Genomic DNA, 19,353 nt, shown 5'->3' with positions numbered 1-19,353 from the left:
ATACAGGTCACTTCTTGGTACATTAACCCAACAATGTCTAACCACATTTTGTAGTAATATGATCGTCCTTTGCACTAGTTAAGTCGAAACTCTTCTATGCGGGGGCGACTAGCTTTGCTCTTCACATTTTCGTCCGATCAGGGCACGTTTAATAATGTGATTTTTCGTAACTATTGGCTATTGCATTCGCAATCGTGGCCGCTTGCTTTGTTCGTAGCCCCAATATTCTCTTTAATAAAAAATTAACATTATTTTAAAGAATATCGATTTTTACACTGTGACGAGCCACATACGACTGATCACTGTGGCTGCCTCCACTAGACTTACGCTGCTAGCAATGAAATCGGTGTCTTCGATGATACAAGGGAAATTCTAGATCGAGCGTTTCAGCCAATGACAGCAAACGAAATTTCGTGTAATGTACCCCGTTGAACTTTGCTTAGCCAATAACAAGTGATGATTGAGTTACAAGGTGGATGATGTTGTGACACGTCAGTGAAAGGTCACGCTGCAAACGCCACATCGCCTTGTTCCTAGACTGCAGGGTGCACCATATTACGAATATTAGATACCCATTTAACGTGTTACAATTTTATATTTGTTTATGGTGAGGGTCAACTGCCAGTTCTCGATCAGATGTCGATCATTTATATAACGGCATCATTTTCTTGCGGTTCATCCGAAATAACTTTTACATCTGCAGATTTCTATCAATTAAGAATGGTATGATGGATTCGAAAATATTAATGTTGTGATCAATGTGTTAAGTACCGTACAAAGTTGATTTGGCGCTCGAGATGAAGACTACTTATAGCATGTCCGTTTATGAAATGTCTGAGATGTCATTTTACGTGATGGAGCTCCGACTCCAGCACACGTTATGTACTCGTCCAATATTACCGCATAGTTTTCTCATTAGAAGAAAAAGATATACAGACATGACATTTATTAAGAGGCAAGGTGCTCAGAATGATCAGAGAGATTCTATGATATAAGGATCCATAGCTTTTCTATCAATAGCCAGAACTGCTTGAGTTTCAGATTTAATAACTTTGTTGGACTTGCACGTCGGTACAGTTGGAAGACTTTGGGTTGCAAATGAAATTGGAAGGAACAGATCTGTTTATACCTCATGAACGTGAGGTCAGGGACCTTGTAGTGATCCTTTGGGGGCCACCTGAAAAATATTTCTGTACGTTACTACATAGTTATATCATATATTTAATCCACCTGGGGCATGTAGATCCGCAGTATACCGCGTGAAAAGAACTCTGCGTTCTGAATTTGGCAAAACAACTCGAAATATTTGACGAAGTCTAAAAATATACACCACGGTTCCATCTTAGGCTGCATTACTGTTTTAACATCGTCCCTCACTACCACTTAACTTTCTACAGGCGAACTTCGAAAACTAAGTTACACGTGTCGTCCCACGTTAAGACCACTGCGCGACGAGAGTTGCGCATTGACAGAAGAAAGTATATGTTCTAGGTTTCGCACAGACACAATACCGCTGCGGTACAGAAAACAGGTGCAGCGTAGTGTGGGAGTAACTTGGCGCTGCAACCTGGACATATACTCCAAAGTCGATATGCGTGGTACAGTAGGATTCTTGTGGGCAGAACGTAAGATTTGTACACAGATCCATGGTGAAATTCTGACGATACGTGGCTAAAACACAATATCGCTTCCGGCTATAGTGAAATGATGCCAAAATTTTGATCAGCATAGAGGTGGATCAGGTTGATCGAGAAGGAAGGTCACCGACAGCGGTCACAAACGACAATGTCCAGGCGGTCGAGGAACAGATTCACAGCAATCGCAGATTTTTTGACGATGAGGACGTTCGCACAGCCCGGGAGAGGAGAGGATGTCTGTCGTAAAGGATCTGAACGATTGGTAGAGCGTTCCGATTGCTTACAGAGAACTGGTGCGGTGTTGAAAATTAATTCTAAGTGTGCCACTCTGAAGTGTAGTACATCATTCAAAAGAAATTACTTGGACTGAGACAACGGTATGTAACTTACTTTTTGAAATCCCCTCGTACTAAGTCACTAAGAGGCTATGCAGCGTTTTTCTTGAAGGTCATATGCCATTTAGGGTACGCAAGATGGCCGGAAACTACGTATTTTGCTTTAAATTTTAATTCCGTAAACCTCTGTGTCAAGGTAACTGTGAGGTTTTCATGATGGGGTTTATGCATCATTTTTTATTGACAGTACTGCTATTGTGCAGTCTGAAAGAATTCGTAAGAATCACCCTTCACAAGATCGTCAATCTACTACCTCCGATCTGTGGACGGATGAAGATAGTGGTGCATGTAGGTATTGATTCTGTTCTATAGTTGGAATAACAGACCATAGCTACTGATGTTAGTTCGTTTACGTACATATCTAATAGAATGCTTCGAAGTACGTGGATGTAACGTTTCTAAGTTTAACGTGAGAATTATTACATTATCTGTTCCAGTGATTAAAATTCAAGGTGAAAGAATAAGATTCGCGGGTAACATTACTATCTTCAGTGCGGAAGTATTGGAAGATCTTTTGGATGGAATGATCAGTCTAATGAGAACAGACTATGAAGTGAGAGTAATCGGAAGAAACGCAAAAGTAATTAGGAGTAGCAAAACGAGATTAACGATAAATTTAACATCAAAATAGAGGACCACGAAGACAACGAATTCGGTTACGTAACGTTAACTAATTCTCCCTTCGCTTCTCGATACAACAGCATAATCGTTATAGGCACTGAAAGCTGGCTAAAGCCGGATATAAGCTCAGCCGAAATTTTTGCGAAGAACCTAACGGTGTTCCGAAAGGATAGGTTAACACGGTTGACGGTGGCGTATTTGTTACTGTTAGAAGTAGTTTAACTTGTCGCGAATTTGAAGTAGATACTTCCTGTGAGCTAGTATGGGCAGAGGTCATTGTTGGCAACTGGAATAAAATAATAGCTGGATCCTTTCACCGACCTCCAAATTCAGATGATCAGTTGCTGAACGGTTCAAAGAAAACTTGAGTTTGATTTCAAACACGTACCCGACTCATACGATAATAGTTGGTGGTGACTTTAATTTACCTGAGATGTGTTGGCGAAAATACATGCTTAATTCCGGAGGCATGCATAAAATATCATCGGAAATTGTGCTAAACGCATTCCCTGAAAATTATTCCAAGCAGCTAGTTCATGAGCCTACGCGAATAGTAAACGGTTGTGAAAGCACACTTGACCTCTTAGCAACAAATAATCCTGAGTTAATAACGAGCATCAAAACAGATTCAGGGATTAGTGAACACAGGGTTGCGGTAGCGAGACTGAATATTGTAATCCCCAAATCCTCCAAAAATAAGCGTAAAATATACCTATTCAAAAAAGCAGATAAAAATTCACTTGAGGCCTTCCTGAGAGACAGTCCCCACTCATTCCAAATTAATAATATAAGTGTAGACCAGATGTAGCTTAAAATCAAAGAAACAGTATCGGCAGCAATTGAGAGATTTATACCAAATAAATTAACAAACGACGGAGCTGATTCCCCTTGGTTCACAAAACGGGTTAGAACACTGTCGCAGAAACAACGAAACAAACATGATAAATTTAAACAGCCCCAAAATCCCCAAGATCGTTGATCTTTTACAGAATATCGAAATTTAGCGCGGACTTCAATGCGAGATGCTTATAACAGTTTTCACAACGAAACGTTGTCTCGAAAGCTGGCAGAAAGTCCGAAGAGATTCTGGTCGTATGTGAAGTATGTTAGCGGCAAGAAACAATCAATGCCTTCTCTACGCGACAGCAACGGAGATACTCTCGAAGACAATGCTGCCAAAGCAGAGTTACTAAACACAGCCTTCCGAAATGCCTTCACAAAAGAAGACGAAGTAAATATTCCAGAATCCGAATCGAGAACAGCTGCCGACACGAGTAACGTAGAAGGAAATATCCTCGGAGTAATGAAGCAACTTAAATTACTTAATAAAAGCAAGTCTTCTGGTCCAGACTGTATACCAGTCAGGTTCCTTTCGGAGTATGCTGATGCATTAGCTCCATATTTAAAAATCATATACAACCGTTCTCTCGACGAAAGATCCGTAACCAAATACTGGAAAGTTGTGCAGGTCACACAAATGTTCAAGAAAGGTAGTAGGAGTAATCTACTAAATTATAGGCCAATATCGTTAACGTCGATATGCAGCAGGATTTTGGAACACAAATTGTGTTCTAACATTATGAATTACCTCGAAGAAATCGGTACACTGACACACAGTTGACATGGGTATAGAAAACATCGTTCCTGTGAAACACAACTAGCTCTTTATTCACATGAAGTGTTGAGTGCGATCGACAAGGGATTTCAGATCGATTCCGTATTTCTGGATTTCCGGAAAGCTTTTGACATAATACCACACAAGCGGTTCGTAGTGAAATTGCGTGCTTATGGAATATCGTCTCAGTTATGTGACTGGATTTGTGATGTCCTGTCAGTGAGGTCAAAGTTCGTAGTAACTGACGGAAAGTCATCGAGTAAAACAGAAATGATTTCTGGCGTTCTCCAAGGTAGTGTTATAGGCCCTTTGCTGTTCCTTATCTATATAAGCGATTTGGGAGACAATCTGAGCACCCGTCTTAGATTGTCTGCAGATGACGCTGTCGTTTATCGACTAATAAAGTCATCAGAAGATCAAAACAAACTGAAAAACGATTTAGAAAAGATATCTGAATGGAGCGAAAAGTGGCAGTTGACCCTAAATAACGAAAAGTGTGAGGTCTTCCACATGAGTGCTAAAAGAAACTCGTTAAACTTCGCAAATTCAACTAAATACCTAGGTATTACAATTACGAACAACTTAAATTGGAAGGGACACATAGAAAATTTTTTGGGGAAGACTAACCAAAGACTGCGTTCTATTGGCAGGATACTTAGAAAATGTAACAGATCTGCTACACTACACTTGTCCGTCCTCTTTTAGAATACTGCTGCGCAGTGTGGGATCCTTACCAGATAGGACTGACGGAGTACATCGAAAAAGTTAAAAAAAAAAAGGCAGCACGTTTTGTATTATCGCGAAATATGGGAGAGAGTGTCACAGAAATGATACAGGATTTGTGCTGGACATCATTAAAAGAAAGCGTTTTTCGTTGCGACGGAATCTTCTCACGAAATTTCAGTCACAACTTTCTCCTTTGAATGCGAAAATATTTTGTTGACACCGACCTACATAGGGAGGAACGATCACGACGATAAAATAAGGGAAATCGGAACTCTTAGTGAAACATATAGGTGTTCATTCTTTCTGCGCCCTATACGAGATCGGAATAATAGAGAATTGTGAAGGTGTTTCGGTGAACTCTCTGCCAGCCACTTAAATGTGATTTGCCGAATATCAGTGTAGCCGTAGATGCAGAAAAGAAACAATCGCTGCAGTGAAGATTTCACGTGACAGCGCTATGCTGAACAAATTTGAACAGTTTTCTGAAGCTATAAAAATTTAGGCCCTCGTAGAACTTGACAACAGCTCCAATTGTAGGCCAAAGAAATCGAGCAATTTTAGAAAAGTTATATGATAAACATAAAATGAGAAAGTTATTATTGTGGAAGCTGAGAGGGGAATACAGCTGTCCTAATTCATTATGGGGACTACATTCGTAAAACTGTAAAGTTCCTCGCAGACAATGGTGTTAAGAAGGTAGCTAAGGACTTGACAAGAAAACTGCAAACTGATATGAGAAAGAATATGGGTGAATCTGAGTTTCTGTTCCCAGACCTGGCAAAGAAATACTTATAAGTTACGAATCCATCTATCCCGAAATTACGAGCGCACATTAATTTACATACAGAGGAAAGAGTAGACGTTTAGCTACCTGCTCAATAAACATCAATAAAATGCACTTTGCGGCGCCACGTGTGTGTGGATTCTCATAATATTTTGTTGTTAGTTGCGCAGTCTCTGATCGCAATGTTTGTGAAGTCACAATTTTGTAATTTTTACTGTTGTATATTCCTTTTCCTGTTCCAATCAGACTTGAAGATGATACTGCAGCACAGATTGTGACCGGTAGTCGGTGGATAAAATTTTTTTTATCCAGACGATGTTTGCTTATTATTGTAGTGAAAGAAACCACGGTTTTGTGCGACATGGCGACGGTTATGAAACTGAGATGTATTTGTGTAAGATCCGAAATTAACAACTTCGATTTGCCGAAACCGGTCGTCATAATTACCGTTATAATTAGCAATATTGGATGTTGAAATTTTTGCTTTTGTATTTCTTATTACTCTAGATCGCTCCAGCACTTGAGCGATGTCAAGCATACGCAACTGAACAAAGTAATCCAGTAGAACATAAACAATATTGTGCTTTTCATTTAGAATTCTGTTATCATGGAACCTTCTTTAAAGGAATCTGTTGGTATAAAACATCCGTCTTAATTTGAAGAAGAAATTTCTGGTAATTACGTTAGTGGCACAGTGCTGCATGTTTGTAAAGCATGGAGTTTGAGAAAACCGGAACAGGAGAGATTCGAAGTGTTTGAGGCGTGGTGCTATGGAAGGATGCTGCAAATTAAGATTTCTGATAAGAAATGTTAAGGTTCTCCCGTACAGTCGGCGAGCAGAGGAACGAGTGGAAAACATTGACAAGGAGAAGGGACTGATTGATAAGACATCAAGAAATCACTTCCATGGTACTTAAGGGAGGAGTAAAAACTGCACGGGAAGACAACTGGAGTAAATCCAACAAAAGAGGACATTGGGTACAAGTAGTAATCTGAAGGAAGGAATGAAGGAACATTAGGGATTAACGTCCCGTCGCCATCGAGATCATTAGAAACGGAGCAGAAGCTCCGATTGTTTCAGTGATGGGATAGGAAGTCGGCCGAGCCCTTCCAAAGGAAGCAGCCTGGCATTTGGCGGAATCGGTTTAGGAAAACCACGGAAAACCTATATCTGGTTGGCCGAACGTGGAATTGAGCCTTCATCCTCCAGATCAGGAGTCAGTTGTGCTATCCACTGCTCAGTGTGATACTTTGAGATAAAGAGCTTAACACAGAAGCGGAATACGTGGCGGCAGCATCAGATGAGGTGGAAGACTGAGTAACTACACCCCGAAGTTCCGGGTTGACCAACAAGGTGTGGAATTTCTTGTAAGTAATGTATTTGTCGAAGGTTGATTGTCGTTTGAAGGTCGCATGTTCTGGATCTACAGGGTAAGGTTATTTAGACAGTCCCATTACAAATTTATAGGACTTGTAGAGGGGGAATGAGTGAATAATATTGCAAACAGGAGTGCATGGAGTTTCATTTAAAATGTATAACATGTCCACGTCTGCTGAGGGAAAGAGGAAAGTCTTAGAGTTGCTCGTCCCTTGTCCTTTTATGTAGTGGGGTAGACGTGATGACGTGTACTACGTCTCCAATGGACTACTTCTTGCGGGATCGTAGCAAAGTTTACTTTACGAGACCCTGTAGAGACAGAGGAAGACCTGTTGGCACGAGCTCTGGCCGCTGCACTAGAAACTGAATAAACACCAGACAGGATGGAGAGAGTGTACCGGAGCATGCTCCGTACGCACAATATCTATCAAAACGTTGGTGGTCGCCACATCGGTGTTGTAATGCATCATTACTGTGCTGAACGTAAAGTTGCTGGGTTCTTTTTAGTTTTGGAATAATGTAAACGTGTAATGTTCAAGCGATAATACAAATAAGTGTACTTAAGTAATAAATGGATGTTTCGTTATGTTTCTTTTCGAATTGTTATCTAATAACTCTACTGCGTCACGTCTAATTCGATTCCTTAAGCAGAAGTGGATGAGTTAAACACCTAAACTTAAACCGTCGTAGAACAGGAACGGTACGTTTCCGGATATGGATTCCTGTTCAAAATATTGTATGCTCAATCCCCTCTACAAGTGTGAGAAGTTTGTAACGGGAATTAGCGAACGTCCTGTATAATACAAATTTGATGTTTTATGTGAACATTGAGCAAATGCCTATATACTGCATTAATTTTAGAGTATTTCATGTAGCGTGAATCTCTGGTAGTTGAGCGATTGTCAAGTTAGTTTCAGTATTGTATCGAAAGAGCTTAACTTTTTTATTTGTTGTACAGTATTTTGTGGTACATGTACAGGGCGTATTCGGACGATTCTTAGAGTAAGTTTATGATGACACAACTCATTATGGTTATCTGCAGCAAATTTCAATGTGCTTCAGATCTCTGTAGAATCAGGGAATATATCACGATAGTCTTCATAGCTACAACTAAAAAACTAATTTCATCTTCCACTCTAATCCGTTATGTGATTCATTTATTTGTTTTCCCGTCTGCACTAGTAATTGCCAGCATGCATTGTCCTCTTTTCGTGTAGCAACTCTAAGTTTTCAAGCTGAAGTTCACAACAGTTACATACGATCATCAAAAGTGCTGACTCATTGCACTATCAGACTCAAGAGATCACACGATGTTGAGGCGATCGCAAAAGCCTAAGGAGTCATTGTTCAAGTTCATCTCTTGTACAACATCGCAGTTCTCTTCTTCCATACACGAGACACGCTGATTGTTTGGGTACAAAAGTGGACAGAAGTGCAAGATTTCACTTCACTGTTTTACGATACCGTATATCGCTACGTAAAGTGCCTTTACACACACATGTTGAAAATTAGGTGGACTGATAAGGTAAGGAATGAGGAGGTTCTACGCAGAATCGGAGAGGAAAGGAATATGTGGAAAACACTGATAAGGAGAAGGGACAGGATGATAGGACATGAGGGAATGACTTCCATGGTACTAGAGGGAGCTGTAGAGGGCAAAAACTGTAGAGGAAGACAGAGATTGGAATACGTCAATCAAATAACTGAGGACGTAGGTTGCAAGTGCTACTCTGAGATGAAGAGGTTAGCACAGGAAAGGAATTCGTGGCGGGCCGCATCAAACCATCAGTAGACTGATGACAAAAAAAAAAAAAAAAAAAAAAAAAAAAAAAAAAAAAAAAAAAAAAAAAAAAAAAAAAAACACTCAGAGAGAGAGAGAGAGAGAGACAACGACAGTGAAGCGTGGAGGGTGCGTGGTCGCGGTATGGCCAAAAACCTTCCGTGGTAGGTTCTAAGCTTTACTAAGAAATGCTAAGAGTAACAGTAAGCAAAATTCTATGGTCACTCGTGTACGGCCATACCGTAGTCTGGGGAGGAGCGCACTAATGGCGTCGAGTGTTATTTTACGACAAGTCGTCCGGAAGCAAACTAAATCTGTCTTTGGGTTTTAGTAGAGGGGGCCGACTCACGACGTGACGCGCACTGTGAAGTTATCTCATTATTTCAGAGTACTTGCTTTCTTACACTTTGAGGCTGTATCAAAATTTTATTCTTACGTTTGTGTACAGATGGATCGAAGCTGCAGGTTGTACTCGGTTGGTTTTCCTTAATCTTTTTTCTTCTTTTCCCTAGAGTGTTTCCCGTCTAGTACGGAGTCTGCTTTTCAGGATGTGGAAGAATTTTATTTGTTACTCAGCTCTGTGGCCGGAAGCCTGTCTTGATGCCACCGTTGTCAAGGTACCGGAGGGAAGTCGTGTACGGGATTTGAACTTAGTGACAATTATTGAACAATACGAAATAAAATCGTCATAAATTCTGAACGGTTTGCATTATGACGTAGAAACTGCACGGTTGGCCGCGGGGCATGATGGAAATTGGTATGCGCATGCATGGTTTGGCTTAGCGGCGAAGCCCACTTTCATTTGGATGGGTTCGTGAATCAGCAAAATTGGAGCATTTGGGGGACTGAGGATCCGCATTCCGCGATCGAGAAGTCCCTTCACCCTCAACGGTAACTGTGTGGTGTGCAGTGTCCAGTCACGGAATAATCGGTGTGATATTCCCTGATGGCACGGCGACTACCGAACGGTACGTGAAGTTTTTGGAAGATGATTTCTTCACCATTATCCCAAGTGACCCTGATGTCGACAAGATGTGGTTCATGCAAGACAGAGCTCGATCCGATGAAAGCAGGAAAGTGATGTCCTGGAGGAGCACTTTGGGGACCGCATCCTGACTTTGGGGTACCCAGAGGCCACTGGCATGAGCCTCGATTGGCTGTCATATTCTTCGTATCTGAGCACATGCGACTATTTTTGGTGGGGTTATAGTAAAGACAAGGTGTACGGCACTAAAGCCCTTTTTTCATATACACTCCTGGAAATGAAAAAAGAACACATTGACACCGGTGTGTCAGACCCACCATACTTGCTCCGGACACTGCGAGAGGGCTGTACAAGCAATGATCACACGCACGGCACAGCGGACACACCAGGAACCGCGGTGTTGGCTGTCGAATGGCGCTAGCTGCGCAGCATTTGTGCACCGCCGCCGTCAGTGTCAGCCAGTTTGCCGTGGCATACGGAGCTCCATCGCAGTCTTTAACACTGGTAGCATGCCGCGACAGCGTGGACGTGAACCGTATGTGCAGTTGACGGACTTTGAGCGAGGGCGTATAGTGGGCATGCGGGAGGCCGGGTGGACGTACCGCCGAATTGCTTAACACGTGGGGCGTGAGGTCTCCACAGTACATCGATGTTGTCGCCAGTGGTGGGCGGAAGGTGCACGTGCCCGTCGACCTGGGACCGGACCGCAGCGACGCACGGATGCACGCCAAGACCGTAGGATCCTACGCAGTGCCGTAGGGGACCGCACCGCCACTTCCCAGCAAATTAGGGACACTGTTGCTCCTGGGGTATCGGCGACGACCATTCGCAACCGTCTCCAAGAAGCTGGGCTACGGTCCCGCACACCGGTAGGCCGTCTTCCGCTCACGCCCCAACATCGTGCAGCCCGCCTCCAGTGGTGTCGCGACAGGCGTGAATGGAGGGACGAATGGAGACGTGTCGTCTTCAGCGATGAGAGTCGCTTCTGCCTTGGTGCCAATGATGGTCGTATGCGTGTTTGGCGCCGTGCAGGTGAGCGCCACAATCAGGACTGCATACGACCGAGGCACACAGGGCCAACACCCGGCATCATGGTGTGGGGATCGATCTCCTACACTCGCCGTACACCACTGGTGATCGTCGAGGGGACACTGAATAGTGCACGGTACATCCAAACCGTCATCGAACCCATCGTTCTACCATTCCTAGACCGGCAAGGGAACTTGCTGTTCCAACAGGACAATGCACGTCCGCATGTATCCCGTGCCACCCAACGTGATCTAGAAGGTGTAAGTCAACTACCCTGGCCAGCAAGATCTCCGGATCTGTCCCCCATTGAGCATGTTTGGGACTGGATGAAGCGTCGTCTCACGCGGTCTGCACGTCCAGCACGAACGCTGGTCCAACTGAGGCGCCAGGTGGAAATGGCATGGCAAGCCGTTCCACAGGACTACATCCAGCATCTCTACGATCGTCTCCATGGGAGAATAGCAGCCTGCATTGCTGCGAAAGGTGGGTATACACTGTACTAGTGCCGACATTGTGCATGCTCTGTTGCCTGTGTCTATGTGCCTGTGGTTCTGTCAGTGTGATCATGTGATGTATCTGACCCCAGGAATGTGTCAATAAAGTTTCCCCTTCCTGGGACAATGAATTCACGGTGTTCTTATTTCAATTTCCAGGAGTGTAATTAAATAATTGTCACCCTTTTTGTGAAACTTGTGAAATTTTTTCTGTAGGTTATCGTATTGTACCTTGTTTGTGTATCGAATTTCCCGAGACGGAAGTTGGTGATGAGCCTAGCATTTGACTAAACAAGCATGAGAAATCACCTAGAAACCCCAGGCAGGCTGGCTTATGTACCAGGACACAGTCGTTATTCACCCCGCGGCGATTCGACCCAGATGTGGCTGCCGATCCCGTTTGACAAGTCATTACTGTGCGCTTTACGCTATTCGAGCACCTGTACTGGCTGTCTTCCCTAATACGGTTTTCAAAGTCCGCATTCCAGAACAACTAACAAATTAGGCATTAAGGCATATGGAGCCTTGAAGGCCTCGGAGCAGGTGAAAAGCCATCGCAGTATATTCTTATCTGCTTTGGCTCTCTCAGTGCCCTGCAGGTAGTACAGAAAATGAAAATGTTGAGCACCTTAGATTCATCATCATCATCGTAAGTAGCAATGTCACATACGCTCTGCATAGCGAGTACCAAACGGGGGTTTCAGATGTATGATGCATAAATATGCCGCGGTCGTTTAGTTGCAACATAATAACACTATTTGTCTCGACCACTTTGGTTTATTAACTTTACTACACCTAATGCGATTTCGCCTTACGTCGTTTTTCAAGAATCTGCAATAGAATGAACCAACAGAAACGAGTGATAAAATCCAAAACATTAAGTACATCATCACAAGCGAATGTTGCTTAACACTAATCCAAAACTGTAACACAGCGTTCCATGAATAACACGAAGCGGAATAAATCAGATACGCAATATCTCATCACACGTAACGTCATGACAGGTAAGCGCGAACAGATCACAACGCAGTCTCGAAAGCCCGAGGAAGAGAAGACCTTGAGATGCTACTTGATGCATGGCGGTTTTAAACGTATTACAAAAGTAATTTACATTTTGTGAACAGTATATAGTATTAACTAAGCAATGTTCTTGTTTTAGTGCGATGTCCCAGACTAGAGGGCCCTGCTGTATAAGAATGAACATCTACATCTTCATGGTTACACTATAATTCACAACTATGTGCCTGGCAGAGGATTCATGGAACCACCTTTAAGCTACTTCTCTACCATTCCATTCTCGAACAGCGCGATGGAAATACGACCACTTAAATCTTTCCGTGCGAGCTCTGATTTCTCTTATTTTATTATGATGATGATTTCTCTCTATGTAGGTGGGCGCTAAAAGTATATTAACGATAGAAATGTAATGAGGTCTTGCCGCAGCAAAAAACTCCTTCGTTTTAATGACTGCCACCCCAATTCGTGTATGATATCCGTGTCACACACTCCTTTATTTCGAGATAATGCAAAACGAGGTGCCCTTCTTATGTGATGCGGGGCCCGCACAACACATCAGTACTCCAGAAGAAGGCGGACAAGTGACGTGTAAATAGTCTTTAGTAGACCTGTTACACGTCCTAAGTGTTCTGCCAACGAGTCACAGTCTTTGGTTTGTTTTTCCCGCAACATTATCTATGTTGTGGATCCAGTTTAAGTTATTCGCAATTGTAATCCCTAAGTATTTCGTTGCACTTACAGCCTTTAGACTTGTGTGATTTATTGTCTAACTGAAAGTTAGCGGATTCCTTTTATCGCTCAAGCCGATGAGTTCACACTATTCATTATTTACAGTCAATTACAACTTTTTTCACCATGCGATATCTTTTCTAAATCATTTTGCAACCTGTTTTGATCATCGGTAAATGGGTAAATGACAGCTTCATCTGCAAATAATCTAACAGGCTTGCTCAGATTGTCTCCTAAATTGCTTATGCAGATCAGAAACAACAGAGGTTCCTTGAGGAACGCCAGACGTTACTTCTGGTTTACTCGATAATTTTCCGTATATTATTGCGAACTGTGACTTTTCTCACAGGAAATGACGAATCAGTCCGTAGGCACGCAGTTTAATTAGAAGTCGCTTGTGAGAAACGGTGTGAATATCCGTCTGGAAATCTAAAAATATGGAATCTATTGGACGATCACTGTCGATAGCATTACTTCATGAGACTGGAGAGCCGGTTGTGGTTCACAAGAACGACTTTTTTCTACTCCATTAGTGAAAACATCATTTAAGACAGAACGATATTTTCACTCTGCACTGTTATGAAACTTCCTGCCAGATTAAAACTGTGTGCTGGAGCGAAACTCGAGCTCGGCATCTTTGCCTTTCGCAGCAAGTGCTCTATAGACTGCCATGTCTCCAGTATCCTTTCCTCCAGGAGTGCTGTTTCAGCAAGGTTCTGTGGAGAGTTTCCTAGGTAGGAGACGAGGTACTGGCAGAAATGAATCTCTAGGTCGTTAGTCGTGCTTGAGTAGCTTAGGTCACGCCGGCACTGTAGCTCAGCATGTTCGTTCAGAGAGCTGGTTGGCCTCTGTAATAAAAAACTGAGTGAATCGATCAACAACGAACTTGAACGGATGTCATGTGACGTCCGCAACGCCCAAACTCAACGATTAACAACGAACAAAATGAAAAAAAATGGTGATAGAGCACTTGCCGGCGAAAGGCAAAGGTCCCGAGTTCGAGTCTCGGTCCAGCATATGGTTTTAATCTGCCCGGAAGTTTCATCATTTATGACAGTTATGCAATGGGAGATGTTACATAATATTCGTTCAGAATATAGATAGCCGGCCGGAGTGGCCGAGTGGTTCTAGGCGCTTCAGTCTGGAACCACGCGACCGCTACGTCGCAGGTTCGAATCCTGCCTCGGTCATGGATGTCTGTGATGTCTTTAGGTTAATTAGGTTTAAGTAGTTCTGAGTTCTAGGGGACTGATGACCTCAGATGTTAAGTCTCATAGTGATCACAGCCATTAGAACCATCAGAATATAGATAGAAGGAAGGAGAGAGGTATCTAGTGGCGTCTCTGCAGCCCACGCAGCAGTTAATACCAGTAACTCACTAAATTATGATTTGTAATCTTTGACAGAGACCAGAACAAGTCCGCCCCCGGTAGCTGAGTGCTCAGTGCGACAGAATGTCAATCTTAAGGGTCCGGGTTCGATTCCCGGCTGGGTCGGAGATTTTCCTGCTCAGGCACTGGGTGTTGTGTTGTCCTAATCATCATCATTTCATCCCCATCGACGCGCAAGTCGCCAGAGTCGCGTCAAATCAAAAGACTTGCTCCCGGCGAACGGTCTACCCGACGGGAGGCCCTAGTCACACGACATTTACACTACTGGTCATTAAAAATGCTACACCACGAAGATGACGTGCTACAGACGCAAAATGTAGCCGACAGGGAGAAGATGCTGTGATGTGCAAATGATTAGCTTTTCAGAGCATTCACACAAGGTTGGCACCAGTGGCGACACCTACAACATGCTGACATGAGAAAAGTTTCCAACCGATTTCTCATACACAAACAGCAGTTGCCGGCGTTGCCTGGTGAAACGTTGTTGTGATGCCTCGTATGAGGAGGAGAAATTCATACCGTCACGTTTCCGACTTTGATAAAGGTCGGATTGTAGCCTATCGCGATTCCGGTTTAACGTGTCGCGACATTGCTGCTCGCGTTGGTCGAGACCCAATCACTGTTAGCAGAATATGGAATCGGTGGGTTCAGGAGGGTAATACGGAACGCCGTGCTGGATCCCAACGGCCTGGTATCACTAGCAGTCGAGATGAGAGGCATCTTATCCGCATGGCTGTAACTGATCGTGCAGCCACGTCTAGATCCCTGAGTCAACAGATGGGGACGTTTGCAAGACAACAACCATCTGCGCGAACAGTTCGATGACGTTTGCAGCAGCATCGACTATCAGCTCGGAGACCATGGCTGCGGTTACCCTTGACGCTGCATCACGGACAGGAGCGCCTGCGATGGTGTACTCAACGACGAACCTGGGTGCGCGAATGGCAAAACGTCATTGTTTCGGATGAATCCAGGTTCTGTTTAGAGCATCATGATGGTCGCATCCGTGTTTGGCGACATCGCGGTGAACGCACATTGGAAACGTGTATTCGTCATCGCCATACTGGCGTATCACCCGACGTGATGGTATGGGGGTGCCATTGGTTACACGTCTCGGTCACCTCTTGTTCGCTTTGACGGCACTTTGAACAGTGGACGTTACATTTCAGATGTGTTACGACCCGTGGCTCTATCCTTCATTCGATCCCTGCGAAACCCTACATTTCAGCATGATAATGCACGACCGCATGTTACAGGCCCTGTGCGGGCCTTTCTAGATACAGAAAATGTTCGGCTGCTGCCCTGGACAGCACATTCTCCAGATCTCTCACCAACTGAAAACGTCTGGTCAATGGTGGCCGAGCAACTGGCTCGCCACAATACGCCAGTCACTACTCTTGATGAAATGTGGTATCGTGTTGAAGCTGTACCTGTTTAAGCCATCCAAGCTCTGTTTGAGTCAATGCCCAGGCGTATCTTGGCCGTTATTACGGCCAGAGGTGGTTGTTCTGGGTACCGATTTCTCAGGATCTATGCACCTAAATTACGTGAAAATGTAATCAGATGTCAGTTCTAGTATGACATATTTGTCCAATGAATACCTGTCTATCATCTGCATTTCTTCTTGGTGTAGTAATTTTAATGGCCAGTAAAACAGGAATCTGATAACGGCTGAGAATACGCTCCGTTCATTGTACGTGAAGTGTCTAAAAACGATAGGGGCTTAAATGACGGAAAGCGGTTGCATCCACTCGGCTCCCATCGCAGTTCCACTCCTGCACCCCAGCCCGGCGCCTGCGACACCGGAATCCGATATGAGGGAGTGGTGGAGGGTGGGGAGGGTAGGAGGGGGAGGGCAGCGGTTGGTGAATAAAAGATGCTGCCGGCTGAGCGCTGAGCGGCGTTAACCCGGCTGCGCACCGGCGCTAAGGGTCCGGCAGCCGGGGGCGGTGCTCCGAGTCGGCTGCGGGGGCGGTCCCCACTGGAGAAAGCGGGGCGGAGGCACCTGGGTAGATGGCCCGGCGGTGGACGGCGTTCCTTAGCTGCCGCCTACAGCGTGCGGAATATGAGACCTGCATTGTGACTCAAAAGCTCGAACTAACGGAACGCAGCCAGTCATTCTTCTCGGAAAGAAATCTTCAGACTCAAGAGCAACCCAGGAGTACCTCAAGAGAACACAAGATACGGAGTAATCATAAAATCTTTCTCTGATCACAAAAATTTGTTGCTAAGGAACAATGGAAAATTCAGCTATGCGGTTTCTTGCAAATTACTGCTTAACTCAAGAAGTTCTTATCGATACACTTTTACATATGTTATACAAAATTGGCGGTGGAGTGGGGACGAAGGACAGGAAAGCAACTGGTGATGTGAGCTGCATCAGGACTTAATGTGGAATCAGTGGTGCTGAGTAAAAATTTGTGCCGCGCTTGAATGCGAACCTGGGATCACCTGCTTACTAGACAGCTGTGTTAACCACTCCACCACCGAGACACAGTGCTTAGCACATTTGCGCTGAGTATCTCAGCACGCCTCTGAGCTGATCCACATTCCCACCTAGCGCCATCTATCCACAGACCCCATTCACGTGCTCCATGCTCGATACTTTGGGATGCCCACAGGAGGTCGAACGTAATTGTGCATTGTCACTGATGTGATTGATTTACTGCACATTGACACGAATATGTTTTGTGAATGTGTGTTGTTCTTTCAGACATACCCAAAAGAACAGATAGCACACATTACTATAATCTACACATGTTCTCAACAAGGTTGTAATTTAACCTGGCCCAAAAAATACGGGAAAGTGTTTTTTAAAGCATTTAAAAAGCACAAAAAGCCTAATATACCAAACCACATTCATTTATTAATTACGACGAAAAATATTATATAGTTAGCATTACACAGAATATGGTTCAAATGGCTCTGAGCACTATGGGACTTAGCTTCTGAGGTCATCAGTCCCCTAGAACTCAGAACTACTTAAACCTAACTAAGCTAAGGACATCACACACATCCATGCCCGAGGCAGGATTCGAACCTGCGACCGTAGCGGTCGCACGGTTCCAGACTGTTGCACCTAGAACTGCTACACAGAATAAAAAGAGCCACCAATAAGGTAGAAGAATGGGCTACTGTTCTGAATAAATTATTCGTAAGAATGTAAATAGAACTATTCAATTTTCAATACGAAAAAGCCCAAAAGAACCCAATATAACCCACAAAAACTGAGTTTACCCCACGTTTTCTTTAATCTACATCGGGAAAGCAAAATCAACACATTTTACGTCGTTGAGGATGTGAAAATTGTGAGGTCCATTAAGCAGTTTCCCGAGCAGGTACTAAACAGACAACTGGAACTATGTCACCGTAACATTGTGAATAATCTTGATTTTTTAAAAAATAAAGATGTCTATACCCATACTAAATGTTTTTTTTTGTACTGCACCAATGAGCTAGTATTTTTATTGCTTCAGTATACACTAATTTATCCCTTATTGCATTGTTTCCTGAATACAAAAAAATTTGTAACATGAAAAGGTATCTTTTTGTTATTTCATTACTATACGGGCAACATGTTACCGTTGTTTACTAAAATATTCAGTAAGAAGCTTCGTTTACTTATCATTGCTCAATTAAGCATGCTACCGTGGGCATAGGGCGGATGACAGCAGGTGTTCCCTCAGCCGTCCGCTGCGCCACATACAACCCCAGAGGCAAGATTAGTTTTCACTTCGCACCCAGCCATTGTAAGATCCGCGTCAGTGTAACGACGGGTGCCCACTGCCTCAGATGACATCAGAGACAGGCTGTTACAAAACGCTTATTTTCAGTAATAATAGAAAGTGGACTCGCGAGGACTGGTTACTCTCCTGGATCGTTTCGACTTCCAGAAAGTACCTGTTAGTGCGCCGTCCGTAATGTTAACAAATCTGCGTGGCAAGTGGTAACAATTATTTTCCAATTTTGTGGCGAGCATTTATTTTGATTATGAGAGGTCAGGGCGAAAGACAATTAAGTAGGAACTTACCGTAGAAGTCGCCTCAGAACTGCTCATAGTGCTGTTTAGGATAGAGAAGTCTACTGTCAGTATGAACATTTTGTTCAGTATGAACAACTTGTGCATGTGAAACTTTACCAAACATATGTTTCTATTAGAACTCAAAATCTTCATTTATAATCATAATCCTGATCCCGCTGGGCAAATAGAGAATAGAAACATTTCTTTCAGTGGGCTGGATAAGAATGTGGACTTGCAGACTGGGGACAATGGTCAGTACGTTCTCCATCGCTTTGTGGCTGACCACAGAAATAGTTGCCAGGCTCTCGTAAAAGACGGCGAATAATATTCCAATATTTACAGCAATTCAACAAATATTCAAATATTTCCAATATTCTAATATTTCCTCCTATGACTAATGATTATCAGTATTATTATCAACCCGCTGCCCCACAACAGGGTAATAGGACGTATGTTAAGACATCGGGGAATGACTACCATGCCACTAGAGGGAGCTGAAGAGGGCAAAAACTGTAGAGGAAGACACAGATTGTAATACATCCAGCAAATAATTGAGGACGTAGGTTGCAAATGCTTCTCTGAGATTTTGGCACAGGAGAGGAATTCGTGGCGGGTTGCAAACAAATGAGAAGACTGATGACTCAAAAACAAAAAAGAGACATTGACTTCTGTGGCATGTGGAGTACAGCTGAAGATTTAATGAAGATCCAGTCATCCCAAAGAGTCCCCTCACACATAGCACGCTGTTCTC

This window comes from Schistocerca piceifrons, chromosome 6, assembly GCF_021461385.2.
Source record: "Schistocerca piceifrons isolate TAMUIC-IGC-003096 chromosome 6, iqSchPice1.1, whole genome shotgun sequence".
Taxonomy (NCBI): Eukaryota; Metazoa; Arthropoda; class Insecta; order Orthoptera; family Acrididae; genus Schistocerca; species Schistocerca piceifrons.
Note: the sequence above shows the minus strand (reverse complement) of the source record.